Consider the following 23,404-nt stretch of genomic DNA (forward strand, 5'->3'; position numbering starts at 1 on the left):
AAATAGTTACTTTTGTCTCAAGCTTCATTCATTTTGGACTATAACTATAAGCATACTAAGTATTCTAGATTCTCCCTTTTTTCCCATTACATGTAGTATGCAAATGCAGCTCAGCCATCTTCCTTAAAAAATATTTGTTTTCAAGCTTATATATAAAAAGCTTATACCAGTGTCACGATATTTTTCTCAAAAACAGCAGAACTGCAAACTAAAAGGTCTCTGACATTGTTCCCCAAGGTGAAGCTGAAAAATGAGATATTTGCATTAAAATCAAATTTTCTGCACAAGTTAGAGACATTATTAACAAGACAAAGTGGTGAATTTGTTGAAGACACTAGAGGCTGTGATGACATCTGTTATCAGTGCATGTTTAGTTAATGAATGTGTAGTACCTCACTACCATAGTAAATGCATTAATGGAAGTTATCTTTTCTCATTTTTTGACAGACCAGAGTATGGTGGGAATGTCCATTAAAAAAAAACAAAAAAAAAAAAAAAAAAAAAACACAAAAAAACCCCAAATCCCCCCAAAACAACAGAACATCACCTAAATGGTAAAATCTGAAACTGTCAATAAAGCCAAGCTATTATAAGTTAGTAATGACCAACCCATCAATGTGTTCAGAATCACAGTTTAGCTGTGAATAAGTTAAGAAAACTACATCAGCAAGTAATGCTAAATCAAGATCAACTTAAATAATTCAGTGTCATTAAGCAGGGAAAGAAAGTGATGAGGATCGCACTTCATTAAGTGGTGATAGTTAGCATGTCTAATGAAACGTAGGCTGATATCTCCCACCTGCACCATATTTTTGAAGGAAGTTTCTCCTGAAGCTACAGTTGTCCATTATTTGTATGGCTCTCACAGGAAGGAGCTTCTAACATTTTATTTTCTTCCCTGCAGTTTAAAAGTGTAGAGATACTAAATGAACTGCATCCCATTAATTTCTAGAAATACAACAATATTCCGTGTAAGCAATACTTAAGCTGAATACCCTAAATTTCCAGTGTTGATGAATTTCAGGTAATATATTTGCATATTAAATATGTTGTTATTAGCATTATAGCTTATTTTATTTTCTTTAAGAATGTGGATTTTGGAAATGGAATGTAAACATAGTTTACAATAAAGAGACTTTTTTGAAGATGTGTGACTAAATTTTTATCTGTTAGATTTTTAGGTAGTGAAATTAGGGAAGAGGGACCAATATCATAAACTCAGGAAAAGTTGGTATTTATGTTTCCTTTCTCCTAGATTGACTCATTTTGTTTCTGGCTCAACATAAAAACAGTAGCATACTAAGGAACGCATAAGAAAGGAACACAGACTTTCATCTACATTGGGAATGGCCAACACCAACTCCTTCCCAGGTTCTGACATGCTGATTGAATAAATTGACACATTTCTCTATTGGGGCTAGACAAGCTATCAGAAGCTAAATATTTCCCAGCTCTGTTTAGACATTTGGATGTGTCTACTGATTACATTTTTGAGACTAAATGTGCTTAGAAAAAAAGAACCAGTGTAGCAGCAATGATGATTTCCCATCAGCTGGAGGGACAAGAGATACAGCAGGCAGTGACAGCCTTCAGTGGAGAAACAGCACTCTTTCCTAGTCTCTTGAGAATAATAGCTCCATCTACAACTAAGCAGCTCTCTTCAGACTTACAGACTTTGTGCATCTAAGACAAGGACAAATGATACTAAATCAGAAGTGTAAACAACACCAAATCAGAAGAGTTAAAAGTTAAATTGTGCTTAGGATATTTGATGGCATGTTGAGCTTAGGTTATTTTTAAAGCCATGCATAATTTCTCCAGTCCTCAAGTAATGAAAAATAAAAGTATTCTAAAGTGGTAGCAACTGCTGTAAACAATTTAGAAACATGACTACAGCAATAGAATTATTTTTCTTTTCCCTCGTCACTGTAATTTGACTTCAAATTGCATTTTAGTGGCTATTGCTCTAGGTTAAACTTTTTGTTTTTCTATTTAGAATTTTACAGTCTGAAGGAAACAAAATATCATCTTCTCTTAGCACTTCCTTAACAAGCAAACAAAAAATACCATTATACCCTTCTAATTTAAAAAATTATTCACAATAGAAGTTATAGCATCCACAATGTTCCTTGGGATTTATTTGATGGGTTGTGCAAAAAGAAGTCCTTTCAATAAACATTCTGATAACTTGTGGAGTACTAAGTCTGCTCATAAATAAAATATGCTTTTTGTAGTATTTAGATGCCCAAATGAATACATTCCTTGTTAACTATTCCAATATAAAATAGGATTAGTTTGATACTTGGATATAACTGGTATCTTTATCAATGACATCAGTAATGGAATTGAGTGCACCTTCAGCAAGTTTGCTGATGACACCAAGCTGACACAATGGAAGGAAGGGATGCCATTCAGAGGGACTTCAACAGACCCAAAAGATAGGCCTGGGTGAATCTAATGAGGTTCAACACAACAAAGTGCAAGATTTTGTACTTGGGCTGGAGGAATCCCAGGCATATGGCATAACCCAGACTGGGAAGAGCAATCCTTGAGAATAGCCCTGCAGAGAAGGACCTGGGGGTCCTGAGGGATGAAAAACTTAGCATGAGCCAGCAGTGCACTCTTGCAGCTCAGAAAGCAAATGGTATCCTGGGCTCCATCAGAAGAGGGGTGGCCAGCAGGGACAGGTAGGTGATTGTCCCTCTCTACTCTACTCTCATGAGGCCCCATCTGGAGTACAGTGTCCAGGTCTGGGGCCCCCAGCACAAGAAAGACACAGAGCTGTTGGAGAGGGTCCAGGGGAGAGCCACAAAGATGACCAGAAGGTTGGAGCACTTCCCCTATGAAGACAGGCTGAGGGAGCTGGGCTTCTTCATCCTAGAGAAAAGAAGGCTGCAGAGTGACCTCACTGCAGCCTTTCAGTACCTAAAGGGAGCCTACAAACAGGAGGGGAGTCAGCTTTATGAAAGTATAGATAATGGCAGAATAAGGGGAAATGGTTTTAAGTTGAAGGAGGGAAGATTTAGGTTGAATATCATGGGGAAATTCTTTACAGAGAGAGTGGTGAGGTGCTGGAACAGGCTGCCCAAAGAGGTTGTGGATGCCCCATCCCTGGAGGTGTTCAAGACCAGATTGGATGGGGCTCTGGGCAGCCTGGTCTAGTATTAAATGTAGACGTTGGTGGCCCTGCATGTGGAGGAGCTTGATGATCCTTGAGCTCCCTTCCAATGCAAGCCATTCTATGATCTTGCAAGGAAGGGAGAAATTCAGACTTCGACTAGATATTGCAGATTAAGAAAGTAAATACTTGCAGCATTCATTTGGGAAAATAAAAATTAAAATAAAAAAAAGAGACTCTTCCTGTAGTTGAATCTGCGTCTAATAAACCAATAGTAACTGATTTAGACTGCATAAGAGAGGAGAGAAACCTGACATGATCGTTGTTCTACTATTACATTTGCACATTTCCAAAGACAGTAGAAAAAATTATTCCTGTTCTACTAACATATACAATGTACTTTGTTTCTCAGCAAGTAGCATGTAGGAGGTCTGTTCAGCAGTTGTGTACCTCTCACCATTTTTCCAAGTGAATGCAGTTTTTCATTTTGTATTTTTAAATGAAAAAAATATATTTGTTGAAAAGTAACCTCTGTAGCAACACTGCATCACTAAGATGAAATTTCTATTTTTAGTTAAACATGGACTTGTGCTCATCGGCAGGACTCTGGGCATAGTTAAAGTGGGGTACAAACACTCCGCTGCTGCCCCTTTGACAGTGAAATATTACTTGTTGGAATTTAATTTCAAGTCTATCAAAGAATGCAAGAAAATACAGCACATTTATGTTTAATGTGTATAGCATTATGCGTTAGCATTCACAGCATATGCTAATGTTTATTTACAAGAATTGTCTTCCTCTCATACTGATATAATTGGTGGAAAAGCAGGAGCAAAATAAGCCAGCACAGCTAAACAGTAGAGTAAGAGAGGGTATATAATATTAGAATGGCAATCCTCAAGAAGCTGAAGTTAAGTCCAGATGAAGAAAGCACAAAATATCATAAACCATGGCAGATTAAAGGTAAATATATAATAAAGCAGGCCAAAATATACTTGAGAAATTGTCTTTTTTTTTTTTTTTAAGTTTAGTTTTTAGGTTTTTTAGTATAGTAACTATTAACAAATCCCTTTTACAAACTTATCAGAAGCAAGGAGCCTGCAGGAAATTCATTAGGACCAAAGGGAGAATCTAGGGAATTTGGAGCATCTATCCTGAGGATAAGTTTGAGCACACTGAAACTCCTCCCAGGAGGCAACCCGTCAGAGAATGCGTCCCAAACTGAAGCACAAGCAGAATGCAAAAGCAGTATGGATATGAGCAAAAATACTGAAAAGTATGTTCTAAATTTTCCCAGTGATTTTGGAAAAATGATCACGCAATTTTAAAATTCAGAATTGAATACTGAATGTACTTTTAAGATCTCCCCAGTGAAATATTTCTGAGTCCTGCAGCTATTTTAATCATGACAGCATTTATGTGGCACTTAGATTACACATAAAGAAGTATGACATATCTATAAAAAGTATCCAGGATTCCTTTTGATTAAGAGAAGCACTTGTGATTCCTATTCCATTAATGTCCAGCACTGAACAATTGTCTTTAATGAAGGGATGGAATACATTTTCTTCCTGTATAAAGACATGTAAAACTTCATGCATGCAAAAGCAGAAGGGGTAGAACTAATTATGCAGTAGTTGCTTTATAATTTGTAAAGCAAGACTTCCCCCCTCTTTGTTGTGAATTCTTTATTCTCAGGGAATTGGCTTCCATTGTTCTAATAACGCACATTAGAACATTGGAAGGGTAGCTTATCTTGATGGACTTGATGATTTTTAGGGTCTTTTCCAATCTGAGATATTCTCTGATTCTATGATTTAGTGTCTGTGATAGGTGAAGGCAACTGAAACCTATTCCATCATTCACAAGTCTCTACTAGGGGAACATGTTATTTTTGCTAAAGGTACTAAGTAGTGATCCAAAACAGCATAAATGATATTCCTTTTTCTGAGAAGTCTTCAGTATGCCTATGGTAAGAGTTTATTCAGGCATCCCGATTCAGAATATTGCAAACAAACATTATATTACTTCAACTAAGCAGTAAATCTAAACATAACTTCATGTTGTGAACTAACTCACTACTGGGACTTCACTATTTCATGCAATATTTTGTAATTCAATGCACATAGAAAACTATGTGCATTCAGTATATTACTGAATGATTATGAACAAAGTTAAATAAGCGAACATTTGCAATGAATATTTGCTTTAAGTGAGTAGATAAATAATTCTATAAGAAAAGAGATCTGAGTCTTGTCAGTCACACCACAGCTTCAAAAATAAGATCTGTATATTCTTAGTTCTCCCTTTAATTTACAAAGAAATTAAAGATAACTGCCATATGAAACTGTCTTAAATTTTCAACCTACCACTTTCACAACAACATTCGATTTCGTACTTTTAGATGTAAACTGTATTGCATTCAAGAGATCAAACTAATTGAAAAGTGTTGAAGTCTGTTTGCTAGTCTGTCAAGCACTTGATGTGATTCAAAAGATCAATTTGTTGCAACATTTTCTAGAACTTGAGCCTTATGTTTCTTTCTTTCTCTTTTTTTTTCAACAGATGCAATTTTTTTTTTGTGTAAGAAAAAATTTGCACTGTCAGTCAGAAAAAAATTCTCATTTTTGGCAAGATTCTTGAAATATTTCAGAATTTTGCATGTAGCAATGCTCCTACTAGCTCCAACTTGACCATATTTGTGTCATATTGACAAATTAACTTACTCCTCTTTTTCTTTTTTCCTATAAAGTGCTGGGTTTGCATTTACATAGTGCATTTCATTTGTTGAAAGGTGGAAGAGGTCTTTTTTTTTTTTTTAATTATCATTTTCATTTCATTTTTACACACTTGTTCTAGGCCCAAGGATTTCTTTTTGATCATTGATTCAATAACATGATAAATAGAATTGCGTTACTTTAAGTAGAAATCTCCTCCTAGGAAAAATTCCTGCTCTCAAAACTACTTAATGTCCTAGGTCCAAAAACTCCTCCTGTGTTTTTTTTTCTTTTTTTAATATTAGAAAGCAAATTGAAGAAAGCCATGAGATTTTTATCGCTTTCAATTATCTCTTTCAAAAGCGTTATTAGATTCAGATTCTTCAGAGTCAGTAGGGGAAATAAAATCCTTAATTTTGTCCTATCACAGGAATGGAAAAGCAGACAAAATCAAGAGAGACAGAATCATTACTTATTTCTTAAAGTACAGATTTACAGAATATTGAAGTTGGGGTCATATTAGACTAGAAGATCATTTTTCTTACAACTAATTTTCAGAAAGATACTATTAAAAAAAGATCCATTTAAGAATATTTAAGAACATGGGTATATTTCAGACAGGAAGAAAAAAAGGTATGCTTAAGTTAGGCAGCTGCTGTGCCAAGAACACTAGTTACTGCAATAACCAGTGCTGTTTCATTGCATCTTTTGTTTCTGACCTGTTGTATTTTGTCTTGTGTATATTATGAAATTTTGGATAAGAGCAATTTTCTTTTGTTAGCACAGTACAGATAGCATGGTGTAGTCAAAAGCAAATTTAAATTCCTGAATTTACAAAAAAAATTGCTCTAAGTTCTCTGACCTAGACACTAAAGTTTTGTAATCTTTTCCTGTTTTTTTTAACATATTTTCTACCTTTGCTTATTGTAGGAAAAAAAAATTATTAGAAAAGGCTCTCTGAATAAGATATGATAGCACCAATGAAACAATAAGACAATTTGGAGATTTCAAAACACAATCCAGAGGTACATTGACATAGGTTATAGCAGTGTTCAATTCCTTATTATTAACTTGTAAACCATTTTATGCAGACTTGAACAAAATTTTAAATTTGGAAATTCTTACGTTCTCTTGAAGTCCTAATCTCACTGAAAGCACTTTTAAGAGGAGTCTAATGCTGAAATTGAACTCTACCCAATGGGCTGGGTGTGTTGATTCACAGCACTCAATACCTCATTTCTAAGCTTGCAGGTTTAAAACCAGAATACACTAAATGCAACTAACTACTTGCATGTCAAAAATGTCACCTGGGGAATGTGAAGTTCCAAAAGCTAGGAATCATAGCAACCAGCCAGGGCTAACCTAAGACAGCTGTAAGGTATCTAAGGCTTTAAATGGTGGATACAGTACGAGGCTTCTGAACACCCAAACACCTGATTTTCCTGGCAGATGTGGAATATTCACAGGCACTCAAGTGGCAACAGATACCTGCTCAACCAGACTGAGTCTAGTGTGCAGGCCTTACTGGCATAACAGCTGCAGAACACTACCCAAACATGAGTGAAACTCACACTCAAGCCTCTTAATTATTTGGACCAGTCAGTGTTTTTATTTTGCAAATTGGATAGTCAAGTATTGTCTTTTTACATATTATTTAGTTATAATTTTCACAGAACATAGAAAGACATGCTTGAATATAAAAAGGTATGCTAAGAATTATGCTTTCCAGAGCATGCAGGGTAGAAAAGAACATTATTGTAAAATTTAGCAATACTCCTGTCAGTAAGTACTCTGGGATTCTAGTTCTTGCTCCCAAAACTACTTAATGTGCATCATAAATAGACCTTTTTTCCCTCCCCCCAAAACTATCTAAATAGAAGTCAATTCCACTATCCCTAGTGCTATCTCCTCATCCATCATTTCTTTCAGCATCCCCAGAACTTCTTCCCCCTTCCCCCAAGAAGTTTTAATTCTTGATCGTGCAGCAACTCTGCTTCCATAGGCATCTGTGACACTAGTAAGTAATAAAACTTTTTTTTTGTTGTTCTTTTTTTCTCCTTTCTTGTCAGAAGTTTGAGTAGAGGAAGGAGAACTGTTTTCAAGAATAACTCCATGAGTTTTTTTTTTTTTTTTTAATTTATTTCCTTTCCCTTGGTCAGAAAACAAATTCCTTCTAAAATCTTCACTGGAAATGCAGAATGATTGGGGTGGATATTTGTGATGGATGGTTGAATTATACTATTTAGATTAAAAGAAATCCTCTTTTAATTGACTCCTAAATCTGAGAGGAGGAAGATGCACTGGCCCTAAGTTTTATGTATTCTCTGAAGTATATAAACTTATTTTCATATTAAAAAAAAATCTGTCAATCCCAGATGTAATTGATTGAGACTGTACAGTTTACTCATATCACCAACTATACCTAGTTGTCTCCAAGGAATCAAATCAAGAAAACAAACTCAGGTCTAGTTTTAAGCAGTGCTTGGTCCTTGTTTTTGCTGACATAAATACGATCAAGTGTTGGAATAAATGATGCAGCCTCAAGAGTTTTGTGGCCATAGAAATAAAGAGGGACCAAATGTAAGCAGATGCAGAAAGATGATAGACAAGCCCCTCCAAATTGAAGAACATGGGAAATAATTGCTTAGTTTTCAGGCTGATTTTTTTTCCTCGATATGTATAGCTTGCAAATTCCAGTTTTCCTTCAAAATAAAGCAAACAAACTATTTCACTAAAAATTATACAAAATTCTGAAACTTTGCAGTCCTAAATTCCTAAAGACTGAAAAGTGTGCTAGCTCATCTATGAAAGATACTACCTCTTCCTACAAAAATGTCTTTATAATAATCTTAAACCATCACAACTACAACAACAACATTAAACTCAGCTTTCTCTTGACTACTGCACGATTTTGCCTGTGGAAGCAGGATGTTTAACATCAAACCAGTGAACAATGTTGCTTTGGAAATGTAACCAACTTGTAAGACTGATGTGTGGGTGGGCTTCCTGTAATTCCTGTTCTGCGCTTGCTTTGGAAAAGGTTACAATGAGTGGTCTCTTTAGAAGTAAAAAGAAGAATTGAAACATGTTGCTACTCAGAAAATTTGCTGTAACAGATCATATCTTCCAAAACATTTCCCAAGCAATTTAATTGAAAATTAAATGTTCCAAGGAGATTTCTTTATCGTGTGATGATGATCTTGTGTCCAGAAACAAACCTTTCTCAAGGCCCAATTCAGTATGTGGAGACCTTGGCAAGTTGCGGTTCTGTTAAATTTTGAGTATACTTAGTGCTTATGTGATGAGTTTAATGAGAGGAAATGTCTCTGCTCTTTTGTTTCAGAACAGCTGAATTCCTACTGCATAAACTAAAAAAAAAAAAAAAAAAAAAAAAAGTAATTGAAAAGCATTCTGTTTTATTTAACTAACAACAAAGATCTAAAAAATTAAAATTAAACCCAGGACTACTCACCAGAATACTGTATTGTATTTTCAATCTTGTTTAGACTTCCAGTGTCTCTCTCAATTATCCAGTTCACAAATACATCCCTGAATACTAAAACCTGTTTTCAAATTAAAAAAAAACCAAAAAACTCTTCTCAGTAAAAAAAAAATTCAAAGTGATAGGAGAGAAAACTTTCCAGAAATTAAAGAGTAAATTGGTCTATTGTGAAATTTAAATTTTTATTCTTTTTCTTTTCATCACATATTTGCTTATTGTGGTAAGTTTAATACTTCCAAAAGCTATGTTCTTTAGTCTACATCTGAGGCAATAAAAAGATCATTTTGATGGTTTGATGAGAAAATAGAAGTGTCATATTTGTGAGTCTGATATTACAAACTAAAAATATAATTTTTCAATAATTAGAAATTCCCTAAGCACATCCTACAGCTGCAAAATTAAGTAGCTGTCTTTTTGTCCTTTTGAAAACTTCAATTCTTTTCAAAAATCCAGAATCCTTGTTCCATTTTATGCTTCCATGATGATTCTGTGATTAATCTTAACACTCACCCCTCTAGAAGAGAAAAATGGGGCTGGAAATGGAGATTTCAGTCTTAGCTGGAGCAGCATTATTGCTTTGGATGTCACAGATGTTATTTGTGTTAGTCACAATTTTGACTTCGCATCAACTCTGCACTGCAGCAGCTCATCTGTATATCCAGTTTGTGTTAGATCAATTGACAGTACCCAAAATCAGATTGCTCCAAAAAAGATGGGTTATTACACTTAATTTTCACTAGCAAAGGCTTTTAACATTGATGCCTGTTCTTTGCAAAAGGACAAAAATGCCCTGGCTATGCACGCCACCCTTAAAGAACCTACTGATGCATATAAAGCTTTTAAATACAATTCTGGACTGTGTATTTCCAAATTCTGAGTTAGCCACATAAGTAATCATTTCCTGAATGTTTTATCTTGAATATTTCCACTAAAACTATCCACAGAATTGCTAGAACAAATTAGTACTTTAAAAAAAAAAAAAAAAAAAAAAAAAAGGTGTGTGTATAGAGATGTATATAGTTTTACTGTGCCTTTCTGCTGACAGCATTCTGGCTTTTGATTCCCAGGAGTCTGTTCTTTTTTTAGAATCTAGCCTGATAATGAACACCTGGAATAAGGTTCTAATGTAATTTCATTTTTGAATGAAATGAGTGGGTGTTGAAAGGTTTTGTAGAAATTCCTGCTTTGGCTTCTTTGGGCTGCTGTAGCATGCTAGCTGATTGCTCTTTGTGACTGCATAATGAGGATTGCAGTACTTCAATTTCTTATTTGCTTCTATTTTGTGAAATCGCAGATCCTAGAATTTAAAGATATCCACTTTCATTTGATAAATAAAAGACCTAAAAAGGCACTTGTCTCATACTAACTAATAAAAGCTTAAGATGCAAAGAAAGTGTTACCTGAAGGTTCAAGATCAGAAGGCACACAACAACCAAAATATATTTACAGATCTGGTAAAGAAATAACAGACTGTGACTATCTTAGCACCCTAATTCCTACTTTAGGAGTAACAGAAGTTGGCAAGTCAGTTGGCTGCTTGGAATACCTGCCTCGAACCATTTCTATTTTCACATCCATATCTGATGCAAAAGAAAACACATATCTGTTACATCTCTTCCTAGTCAGCTTCTAGTTGATTGGTAATGAAAAATATTTATGGGAATCTTTTCTTGTTTTAAAAATGTAGTATTTCAGATTGGTTCACTTTATTAATATTTGAATTTTTTTTTTTCTATTTAAAATTATTTATCTAGAATATAATTAAATACAAAACTTTTTCTCCCTATCTTTTTCAGCACAGAATGTACCATCTCATGATAATCATGCCTGATTTTAGTACAAGAGCAGCTTTTAGCAAAGGAGCAATCTAGAGGTCTGTACAGAAGTTATGTAGCAGCTATATTGTTCTTATTTGTACATCGATAAGCAATAGCCCAGTAAGTGTAAATCTGCTGATAAACCAATTCAATTAGCAGCTAGTAGATTAGTGTATTGAATGTCTCTTGCTGGTTGGAGCGTATGACAATTGCTCCTGAAGGGAGCCATTCAGTTTCTTTTCATCCAAAAGGAAGTAAGCTCTTACAGATTTTCTGCTTTGCATCATGAACCAAGATACAGAAGGAAGCAATAACTGGAAGATTCACTTCAGAGAAGCATGGCTGAAATGAACTGAAATGCAGATGTCAATACAATCCTGACAGGTTATATGTATGGCTCAGAAGTAATACTCATTAGAAGCCCTGGAATTTACTTGGTGAAGCTGAAATTTACTGGGGGAAAAATTTAAAAAAAAACCAAAATAAATTAACTGTTTATGGTTATCAGTAAAAGAATACTAGAGCAAAGCATTGCAAGACAGTCAAGAGCTACAGCTCCCATTCAGAATGCTGTCTTAGTCTTGTATCCCATGCTGCCAGCTTGTCATGGTTTTATGTCTTTTGGTTTTCAGTATTCCACATCATAACATCATGTGCACTGGAATTAAAGTGATAATGCTGCAATTTCAGGTACCTGTTCTCTGTACATTACGAAAGTCATGGGATCTGACCCTTCTGGGTGGGGCAGTCTCTTACAGCCTGGCAGTGGGTGCTGGAGGTGCTTTCCTAGCCGTTCCAAACTTTTCAGGTTTGACTCGGTCTCAGGAACTCTCTCCCTCCTATCTTATTTGATTTATTAGTGTCAATTTCAATTAGATTGTATTATATTTTGTTATCTTGCATTCTGATATCATCGTTAGTAAAATAAGTTTTCCTCCATAGATTGTTGCCACTGTTTTTTTTCCTCCCTTCCTTCCCATTTTGTGGGGCCAGGAGGGGGGTGCCAGGGGCCTACTGCCCCCTGTCACAGACATAGATTGATCTAGTTAACTCTGTGACACAGTTCTCCCTTAGCTCTGAATCACTTGCAATACCCTACTTCTCTCTAGGTAGGATATGAGTACACCATTTCTGTACTTTTCTACAAAAAAAAAAAAAAAAAAAAAAAGAAGGAAGGATGGGAGTTCTAAGCAAATCTTACTTCACTTCCCCCTACCCCTTCCAGCCACCACCAGTGGCAGGCCTTTTTCCAAAGAAATGCCACAGGATCTCTGGTGGTCTGGCCGTCTGCTGGGGCAGATAATCCACTCCCAGAGGAGCTGGGGAAAAGGAGCAGACCTCAAAGTCACCATGAATATTCAACTCTGCAGTGGTGCGATGTCCCTTGAAGAGGTTCCTTCCTCCATGTCCTGACCATGAAATGAGGGCAAAATGAGGGAAAAGGCTTTTTGTTATGAAGAGAGGCAGAAACTCTGCTCAACCTTGTCCAAATGTATGATGGTATTGCAGTGCTCAATTTAATAGACCTTTATTTAATAGACAGATTGTAATAGTTTCAAACACAACAAACATTTCTACACATCTACTTCACTCTGGAATTTGATCAAAAGCTTTGATTTCTTTTTAAGGCGAAAAAACCACTTTGATGTGAGAAGACTACATAGAATACCTTTAAAAGTCCATGTGGCAATAGTGTAACAATTGTCTATTTATTCTATCCTTTTCTCATTCTCATGAAAAAGCTAAATAAATTACTGTCGGCTTCAAGCACTTAAAAATCATGACTCAGGTCATTAAATATACCATGAATTTCAAAGCACATATTTTCCTACTGGTTTTGAGCCACGAGACTTCATATTTTTAAGCTTTTATTAAAAATATATATATATATGAGAATGATTTATTTCTTATTTCAATTTCTTAATGAATTTACGTTAAGGAAACAAAGCACCAAGGAATGTGAGAGGAAGTCTTCTATAGTACTTCAAGGGACTGTAATTTTCTGTCTTTGATTTTTTTTTTGAAACACAAACCCTGTATCCACTACAATATCCTCTGTCAATTAAAGCAGAGGATCATTTCAAAACAGAGCTTCCATTTTGCTATCTTTACGTTAATTCAGTGTGCCCAGCCTCTTGCTTTCTGACAGCACAGAATGTTGCTGCATTATTCAGAGCTGAAACTGTAAATCCAGTTTTCTGATATTTGGAGGATTGTTCTGTGTCCTGACCTAAACCAAATGATTGTTTAGAAATCAGGGTCAAGCTTCTGTGCTGTATCTCCCCTTTGTTAAGAGCTTGATGCTGGCTACTTTGTCCTTATATTCTGAGTGCTGGAAGAAGACGACCAACACTGACTTGAAAAGCTTGCCTGAGGTACACGGCAAAGGCACAAAATACATAAGGCAACTGAAATAAATCTTTTTAAAATATGTTTTTAAGTTATTTGTTATCACAATTTAGGATGGTAAAATTCCACATTTTATCAATTCCTATTCTGAAGAGGAGAGAACATTATTTACTGTTCACAGCTTTATTTACTTGAATGCCAATGGGTTGGTTTTTGTGAGCTCTGGTAGTTTTCTCCTATTTTATAAATATTTATTGTAAAGTATTTCTCCTATTTTATGAGTTCCCTCTGTATAAGATATACTTTTAAATAGGAAAAAATTATGTCCTTATGATTGAGAGGTTTTTGTTTTCTTGTTTTTAATTTTCAGTAAATGCATCTTAATATTAACTATCATTATCAGTTTGCTTACTTCAACTTTTTTTTTTTTTAAATCCTCTGTGAAGGCAGCATACCTACACATATTTACACAATAGACATTTTACAGCTTAGTAGATTCTGAAAATCAAATAAATCTGTACTTTACACTACATGGAAGACAATGCAGAAAAGATTAATACTGATATGTCAAAGTAGTATCAAGAAAGGAGAACTTAAATGTGTGGGCGCTGCCTGCCAATAATCATGATGCCACTAGGAATCATGGCTGAATTCAAACAACTCTAGGGAATACAGAGAATTCCCATTTTCTTCTATCAATTCAGGAAAAAAAATAAGCTCTATCTCCATGTTCTAATTACCACATACTTGAGATTTATTGTGCATTCTGAAGAGTACTTGATATAGGAAATAAGAGATCAGACACTGAGATATTCATATATATTTTAAAGCAATTCAGCTTAGCTTAGTTTAAATTCTATTTAGCCATCTATTTAAAGAATGGTGGTGTTTTTGAACACTACTGAGGCTCCCAGCAAAATGCTTTTAGTCTATTTTGATCATCTCTGCCGTAAACAGAGACCTATTTGTGCTCCTTAATTATTTTCCTTATGAGGAAATGTCTATTTACAAAGAAGTCTCCCTAGTATAGAACCAAGATGAATATGAAAGCATACAGAAAATCAGTTATTGCTATTAATGATTCATGGAATCACCTAAAAAATTATAGATGTTAATAATTCTATTTGTCAGTCAGCAGTCACTGGTGTGAGTTTTATGCATGAATTATTTATGACTGACTACAAGCACTGACAGCCTGATAGATGTCTGAACTGTAGATAACAGCAGTAATTTATCTAATCAGACTTGGTGTTTTAAATCCCTGCTTCATAAATTGCAGTTGTAGTCCAGCTGCCATTTTCAATATTCAGATACTGTATCACAGCACAAAAGTTGACAGATAAGTGAAAAGCATCATCTTTGGATGAATTAATTTAGGAATTGCTAAACTGCATGCATTTGTTCCTCAGTACAACATTTTTAGCCTATTATGAATGGATTGAAAGGTAGCCCTCCTGCATGCAGTCTTATGTGGATATACTTAGGATAAATTCTCTTCCAACATAAAGAAATTGCTTTAATATGACATTATCATTGGTACTTATCACATCTTTATATATACACATATATATATACACACACACACACACTATATGTTTTTAAATCTGTATGTATATGTACACACACATATTTACTAAAGAAACTCCTATGAAATTCAAGAGCATTAAGGATCAGAATTCACTGGTAATTTAGCAGATCTTCTCTGTGTCCTAAACTGACTTTGGATACCTCTGTTACTATAGAAATTCATTATTCTGAGTACCTTCTTCCACGTGGCACACCGTACTGCGGTGCATGTGTTACAACACATACTGTTGTCAGGGTCTAATTTCTCCTTGATTTTTAGAGTATGTATTAAATCATATTTCTGTATCAGAATGATAGCAGAATATATCTTAGAGATGTTAAATATCTGAAACTGAAATCTTTAATTAGCAACTAAGAATTCTGAGGTACATTGGTGAGGGTATATTGTGCCAAACAGACATGACTGATTTTTCTTAAAAAGGAAATATTTTTTGACGCACTACACAGAGGAACTGTTAGCAAGATAAAGATAAGTTCACTGAAGAAATGAAAGAGTATGAGAGAGGAAAAAAAAGTGAAATATGATAAATGGGAACAAATTGCTATGGGCTGGCTACAAATATCATTGAATGATAGCAAGGCTTGAGTTAGAAGAGACTATAAAGACCATCTAGTTCCACCTCCCATGAGGATGCCCTGAAGTCCCACCGAACCTCTCCTTTAACAACTCCATTGATGAGACACCTGAAGGGAATACCTGCTTGACATAATGCACAGGTGTGTCAAGCTAAGGTGGATTTCTCAGAATCAGCATATATTATGTTTATGACAAATTTTTCAGAAAAAAAATATATTTATCCATGTTGCACTCTTTACTGTAATTGCTGCTTTTCTATCAGAGTAGAAATTCCCAGGCTTCTCCCTGGTACCCCTGAATGTTTCCAATTCTGTCTGGCAGAGCAATACTAATTTTAAGCCTAAGATCTAATTAAATTCATGTGCTCTTTGATATGAAATAGATAAGAGTCAAATTTGGTATTCTCAATACTCAATTTTTATTCTCTTTTAAATATACTCTTTTGTCTGAAATCATTTTTCAGAAACCCAGCACAATGTTACCTACTCCAAAGGGTTTTTTTTTTTTTTTTTTTTTTTTTTATGTCAGTCTCCCACTTTGATAGGCTCAGTGGAATAGATAACACACATTCACTGGTATTTAAACATAAACAAAGAACTTGATGATGAATATCTTCAGCTACTGTAAATTAGAAGTTAACAAGCAAAGTTCAAATGATTAATAATGGCTGAAGATACTGATTAATTTGTTCTCCATAGGAAAACTCACGCACAGTGGTAAAAATTCTTTTCCTTCTAGAAGGGCTGAACAAAAGATGATACAGATGAAGGTTTGGTTATATAATCTGAGATACTCAATCTTTACTACAAGGAGTTGTAAAGCGTATGCATTAAAGAACTCATACCAACTTTAGGAAACACTGTTCTTTTCCTGAAAGAGAATTTCAGCTTCTGGTACCACTGAAAATACTGAAGCTTCTGTGAATAAAGGTTTTTCTTGCTTATTGTGAATACCAAGTATCATCTACACTAGACTTTATTTGAACATTTTAAAAGAATGAAGAAACCAGAAGAAAAAAAAAAAAAACAGGAAGATCCCATTCCTCAGATGCTTCTCATGTGATAATCCTAACCCCTAATCTTTCTGTTCTTGCCACAGCTGCTATTCTGCCTTTTCAGATAAACTACTACTAGTGCAGTCCCTTCAGACTTCATAAGACTTCAGAGTCTCTATATAGGGATGAGTTTGCCTCCACTCCTGTCACCCTTCCTTTGTTTCACCCTACCCCTGAGACAAAGATACTCATGCTTCCTAGGGGCTAGCTTCAGAGACGTATTAGTTGTTGGACAAAGCCAAATTAGCCAATAGCTAATAGCTTCATACATAGCAAGTAGCTTCATACAGCCTTCCTGATAACAGAGTTAACTAGGAGCTTTGCATTCTTGGTTTGATTTATTGTAATGCCCTCTTGAGGGAAAAGAAACAAGAAAGTGTCAGCCCTTCAATTTCTCTAATTAAGGAGAAGCCCCTTTGCCAAACAGGTAGAAACTGTGATTCTTCTTAATGGGTCCTAAAGAAGCTAGGCATAATCTGAATACTATCATATTTGGTGTTGAATCATCACACTCTTAGATTATCTGTTCTATGGAGCCTCATTTCACTTAGATGTCTTCATTTGAATAAAGGTAAGAGATATGTTTGTTAAGGCTCTATGCATCTTAATGTTCTCATACATATAGAAACACTATGGAAAATGCAGCAATAACAACAGAATAGCAAGGTCCTAGGCTGCAGCAAGTAAGGAATTGCTCAAACGCAACAACTGTGGACACAGAAATAAAAGAAAAAAACTACATACCTTCAGAAAGACTCAGGAATACAAAGAACTCCCATAAGACATCTTCACTTCCACTGCCAAGCTTAAATGAGGTCTAGGAAAGGGAGGATCCTGGATGCACTGCTTCCAATCAGTCAGATATATTGCATGTACTTGAGCTTCCCTGGGTTAGCCCTGCCTTTCTATCAGGTGCTCAATGACTGTTTCAAGCCATGACTTAGCATTTCTGCTACATATGTATATATTTAACCTATTAGGTAGGAATTAAGTGCCTTGAGACGTAAATGACTCTGACCTTTAATATGCCCAGATTGTTCTTTTCCCTTCAGTTGCAGTAGGGGATGCAGAAAGCAAGTGGGAACTCCTGTGATTGAAGAGACTGTTTAGCCACAATCAAAACTGAATTCAAATACTGGTTTCTTCTTCATTTAAATACTGCCTTCTCATTTTGTTGCATGACTGTTCCTCAATACATAACTTGAGCCAATCAGACACGACCAGATTGTACTGTTGATTAGTGAGAGAATAATTTTACTTAAGTTTTATTGAAGAAGAGCAAGAATGATCTTGACAGCTGCTAGTGCAGTGATGAACAGGTTAATTCTCAGTAGGTTTTGCTGCTTGAAAGCATTTTGCCTATACAGTTGCTATCTGGCCAAACTAAGGACTGAAATCTAAGGAATGGCAAAGTCACTAGTAGTCAGGAGGCAGAGAGACAGGAAGCCCGCAGAAAAATGATCCTGTGGAGATGTATCTTGGACATTATTTCCAACTTTGGATGCACAAGCTCTTTATCCTTTTAACTATAAGACCTATGGCAAATGACCTAGTTAAGTCAGGTGGATTCTGTCACAATGATGTAAAGCTGAAGAGAATGTTGAGAAGTTATTTAGTTATAATAATTACTTAGTAGTAGATGTTCAGGTGATACCTTGCTGCCAAAGTGAGCTGTTTTTTTTTTTTATTATTATTATTATTATTTATTTAAAAAACAACATTCAAAATAATAATACTAAAAAAACACTGTCTCCTTTCCACTCATTCTGGTCTGCGCAGAAGTATTCAGAACAGAGCCTGAAGACTTAGAAAGATGTTTTCTTAAGACTTCTCTCATATTAATTTACAGGAGTTGCAAATGAGAGAGGAGAAAGAGCAAGTAGAATCCACTAGAATCTTCTTCTTCTTGGATATTAGAGACTCATAGGGGATCTATAAAATGTCATTCCGATTTTTTCTGGCAATTAATTGTTCTTTTGCTTCAAAGTTACATATTGTGTCCAAAAGACTGGTTCCCATTTTGTGAATACCATATCAATACAGAGTACCCAACAGCTGGAGACAAGTTGAGTCTATATTACTGTAAAGAGTACTCAAGATTATGTGTCTGGTTTGCTTGTACTGGTTTAATAGACTCATGGAAAGACAAATATTTGCAACATGCTTAGTCAGTGCCTGTTTCGTTACTTGGTAATGCAATGATAAATTGGTGCATTTCTGAAAAGAGTGGTGTTTTTTTTCTGATATTTCCTGAAATTCTGAGTGCCTGAGAAATATATCAGATTGAGACAGAATTTGTTTCTGTTCCACTCGCCCCTGACACACACACAGCCTTGGAAGAAATTTCTTTATCTCCTTCACCTGTAGCAGCCAGCCAAACCATAAGCTTTAGACCTGATCTTTTTTTTTTTTTTTTTTTTTTTAAATTAAAAAAACCCACGCTTTTAAAGTCCTAAGATACATGCATTGCACTTCTGTGCCAGTGTAAACTGTATGGTGGCTGCATCACTCATTTGATATAATTCTTGTAATAACAAATACAATGCTATCTAGTGGTGTGAGTATGGGATGATAACAATTCTGTATAAAGGAGATTCCTAAAACTGTCCCACAAAAGTTCACTGTTTTTGAGATGGGTTGTAATTTCCAACACTAAGATATACTGATGGCCATTAGTTAGGACCCTTAGACAGCATAACAAGATTTAGCACCTCAGAGTAAACAACTGCATCTAATTTTGCTAACTGAAAATACTGTAATGAGCAGCTGGGATTGTGCTCTAACTCCATAGTAGGCAAATGAACTAAAAAGGAATTTATCCCCAGTTGAAATATTCCCCGTCAATCTCGTCTGATAAAGCAACTGATGATAACAGCTACTTCTTGTTGAAAAACAGAGAGTTTGGCTTCTTCCTTTTTTGTAGTGGTAATCTGCATTCTGGTTATTGTGAAACTCAGCTGGGCAGTTATTTGACAGATAGGTGTTTTGCTATCCTAAAAATGTAGGTGTTATGGTAATCCCCAGCTAACATCACAGACATCAACCATTAATGGCTATGTATACTTGCTGTTAAAAAAAAATCCATCCATGTTTCTAATCCTGCTTTTCTATTTGCCCCAAAGCATGCTTCAGTTTGGAAGGGCCAACAGATTGGTGTCCCCATTGTGATACTGACAGGTCTTTTGTGCATCTGAAAGGAATAGTCTTAAGTATATACTCTGTATATGGGTATCTACTTGCTTCTTTTAGTAAGATGTACCTACTGTGGACAGCCCTTCTCACGGCCTTGTATCCAATTGCTATGAGACTGGCCACTCATCTATTTTATGGAAGCCTATGTCTGGATTTCCTATCAAATGAAATCTACATTTTTTCTGAATACTGGCTGGAAGAAGAGCATTCTCTTGTTACACTTGTGAATTAGAAAGAGGAAAAAACCATAAGAAGTAAGATCTGGTTTTCTGGTTTTATCTGCTCAAGCTCTCTCTCTCTCTCTCTGCATTTTATTTGATGATAATTGAGTACAGTTTGACAAAATTTCTTACTTTTTTAGTCTCAATTTCCACGTAGTATAGCTTTCTTACAAAAGTTAAGCTTTTATCCAAATACTGTATGCTCAATTCTGTAATTATACTACAGACTTTTCTTCCTGGGCTTACAATAACTTGAAGACTTCAAAGAATTCTAATTTTACCAGATTTTTCTAGATAAATTATTCCTAAGTAGTGACATAGACATTTACCTCTTCAGATAATAACTGATGACTGTTCTTGTGTTAAGGAGAATGGAAGATGATATACGTATATGTATATGTAAGAGCAAAAGTTCGGTTATTACTTCTGTGTAGTGCATCTTCCTAAACAGAAGCAAGAATTCTACTTAGACTTTTTAACGTTTTGTTCTTGAACTCTCAAAGGCTTTTCTAAGGCAAAATTTAAGACTTGTGTAAAGAAGGGTTGAAACAAAGGCTTTTTTTTTTTTTTTTTTTACTTGAAATGTAAGGTATTTATTAGACTTGATTCAGGAAACAAAAAGAGGTAGCATTACCCAGACTACTGCACAGCAGGCAAGTCACGTTCTGATTCACTTGCTTGTGTTAAGATTTTCTGAGTGCACATTCCAAACTCACTGACACCAGTATAACTGTTTTTCTGCATGGCTGCTCCTGAGTTACACTAGTACCTGGGACAGGTATCCGTATTTGTCTTTGAGGATGAGCTTGGATCTTGTAGAATATAAATTTAGGTAAGAGAGAAGAAAGTGTCTGCCTTTTAATAGTTTAATATAATTAGCTTTTGACAGATGTCCTTTCAGAATAGTATTCCCTAAAAAAAATTTATATGTAGTTTGGTTGTGGAAAGTTACACAAAATACAAGGTGAAACAAAAAGCACATATGGTCAGCCTCCACAATTAACAGAGTCTGTAGTTCATTCTGTACCTGTGATAGAAATAGTGTATTATTGTAACATTGTGTAGGGGAGGAATAGATGATAACAAACATGTAAAACCAAAATGTTACCTCCTCTGTCCTGAAGGCTACACATTTTAATTTGTATTAAAATAGATGTGGTTCAATAGCTGTTCATCATCTTTCAGCTCAGATGGCTTATAGCTGCTGGCATCTGAAACACTACATCATATCTCACCGTACTTATTAATTAGAGTTTACTGGTTTTCACTCAGAATTTAAACTTCTAATATCATTCATGTTTTAATAAACTTCCTCTGGACATGAACTGAGAAAATCAGACTGTTCCTAGACACTACTTATCGGCACCTCCTCCATCTTATGGACTCTGCTAATTGCTCATAAACACAGAGCTTCTAGTCATTAGACCATGCAAATTCATAAAATCACCTGAAGCAGATACTATACTTCTCAGACCTCTAAGCAATGTGAAATTAAAGACACATCTTTTCTTTAATTTTTAGCCTTGAATTGAATCAAGAGTTGTTTGGACAAACGTTCACCAACTCTAAACACAAAGAGAAGTAGATTAATGCCTGTACAAGTACATACATGAATGAAGAGAAGATGGGAAGGGAGGCTGAAGAATCCAATCACCCCAATTTGCTAAAGACATCAAAGATTTGAAAAATAGCAGAGTCCCCACGTTTCAATTCTGGACACAAGATCAGCTTTAGCTTAGGTCACCAGCTCTCACACCAGTCAACTTATGGTTCAAAGTAAAACCCTCTGACAACTTATCCCTGTTTCTTGCAAATCCACAATTTTCTATGCATGATGCTAAGTGAGTGCTGCTTCTTCATCTCAAAACAACTGCGCAGGTAGGTTGTTCAGAATTTGTAGGGTTGGCTTTACCTACATGAAAAATGTGCAGAAAATAGTATTGCAGTTCCCCAAAGCAATTGCAGTTCTGATAGGCCTGCTGTAATACTTATTTTAACAGTTGCAGAAAGTGTGTGTGAGAATGACATCACACTACAATTGTCTGATTTTTATTAACAACAAATATACCTTTGAATTATGGAAGCATATTTTCAGCCAAAAGGAGCATTTGTAAGCCCATAGCAAGCGTGTATTGCACAGAAGTACTTTGCACTGTCAAAGTATAGACTTACTGTTTACCCAGTTCTGCTGAAAGATGAGCGCTCTAACAAGGAATAAAAACACAGCAGATTCAGAAAAAGAGTAGCAGTATTTCAAGCACTGTATACATTCGTGCACATATCAGAGTTTATCAAGCTGTTTGCAGTGGGATTCTGTGTTGGTTGGACCACTGAAGTAAAACTCACCCAGTTTTCCAAGAACTGAGGAAGGAAAAACAAAACATATTTGTCTTGAAAGTAGCAGAACTTACAGTACCAAGCTGAACAAAATAGATCTTTTAAGGAAAAAAATCTCAGAATACCCAGGTGAGACAGAACAAATTAACAGGTCTGAAAGCAAATCTAATCTGCCAACTTCCAGTGTCATCAGGGAACATATTTCTTTACAGGCCTCCTCTGTAATCTGTTCAAGTGTAGCAAACTCTGCAGGGGTTCTCATGAGTGTCCAAATTTACAATTAATGTTTTCAAAGTAGAGAATATTCTCTACATAGAGTCTTAAATACCTTCTAGTTGCTTTTGGTTTCCCACTGAGGGTCAAACGTTTCTTTGTAATTATTGGTACTGATATATTTGGTATTTATATTGATGCATGTGTGTACGCATGTGCACTCTCCTTGACTAGACAAAATAATCTAAAAATTTATGCATTTTCAGCTTTCAAATGCTAAAACTTCTATTTCAGAAGTGACTAGGAAAGGCTGGATTTGCACATGAAATGCATTAGGAATTTAAATTTTAATGCATATTTCAAAATGAAAATTCATGCTATTCTCCAGTATTCACTGATTCTCCAGTCAAACATTTTTTATTCTGTATGTTCTCCACTTGAGACCACTCTATATAAGAAAAAGAGCTCCGCGTATCAAAATGAAATGATACTTCTCAGAAGTCTCTTCCCACGTGTACTGTTATACCATAACAGCTCTCACTTTGGATGTGATGATATAATATGGAATCTCTCCCTTTTACCTACACTAAGTTCCAACAGTAGTCTTGTATTTATAGCGCACCTGTACATTGTACGATAGTTACAGAAGATACTGCAGGAATAATCTACCTGGGAAAGGTATGAGAATCCTAAAAATTATCCAAATATGTCTTCACACTT

General features: G+C 35.3%; 1 long non-coding RNA gene across 1 annotated transcript; it reads right to left on the reverse strand.

Moving 5' to 3' along the window:
* Window positions 1-812: 812 nt before the first annotated feature.
* On the reverse strand, window positions 813-17,547 carry LOC149918220 (uncharacterized). The gene is made up of 3 exons (XR_016466445.1): window positions 17,466-17,547; window positions 9,308-9,398; window positions 813-898 (listed from the first exon to the last, which is right to left on the reverse strand). It is a non-coding gene; the product is annotated as an uncharacterized LOC149918220 (long non-coding RNA).
* Window positions 17,548-23,404: the final 5,857 nt, after the last annotated feature.

This window comes from Phasianus colchicus, chromosome 4 (assembly GCF_987193195.1).
Source record: "Phasianus colchicus chromosome 4, bPhaCol1.hap1.1, whole genome shotgun sequence".
Classification (NCBI taxonomy): Eukaryota; Metazoa; Chordata; class Aves; order Galliformes; family Phasianidae; genus Phasianus; species Phasianus colchicus.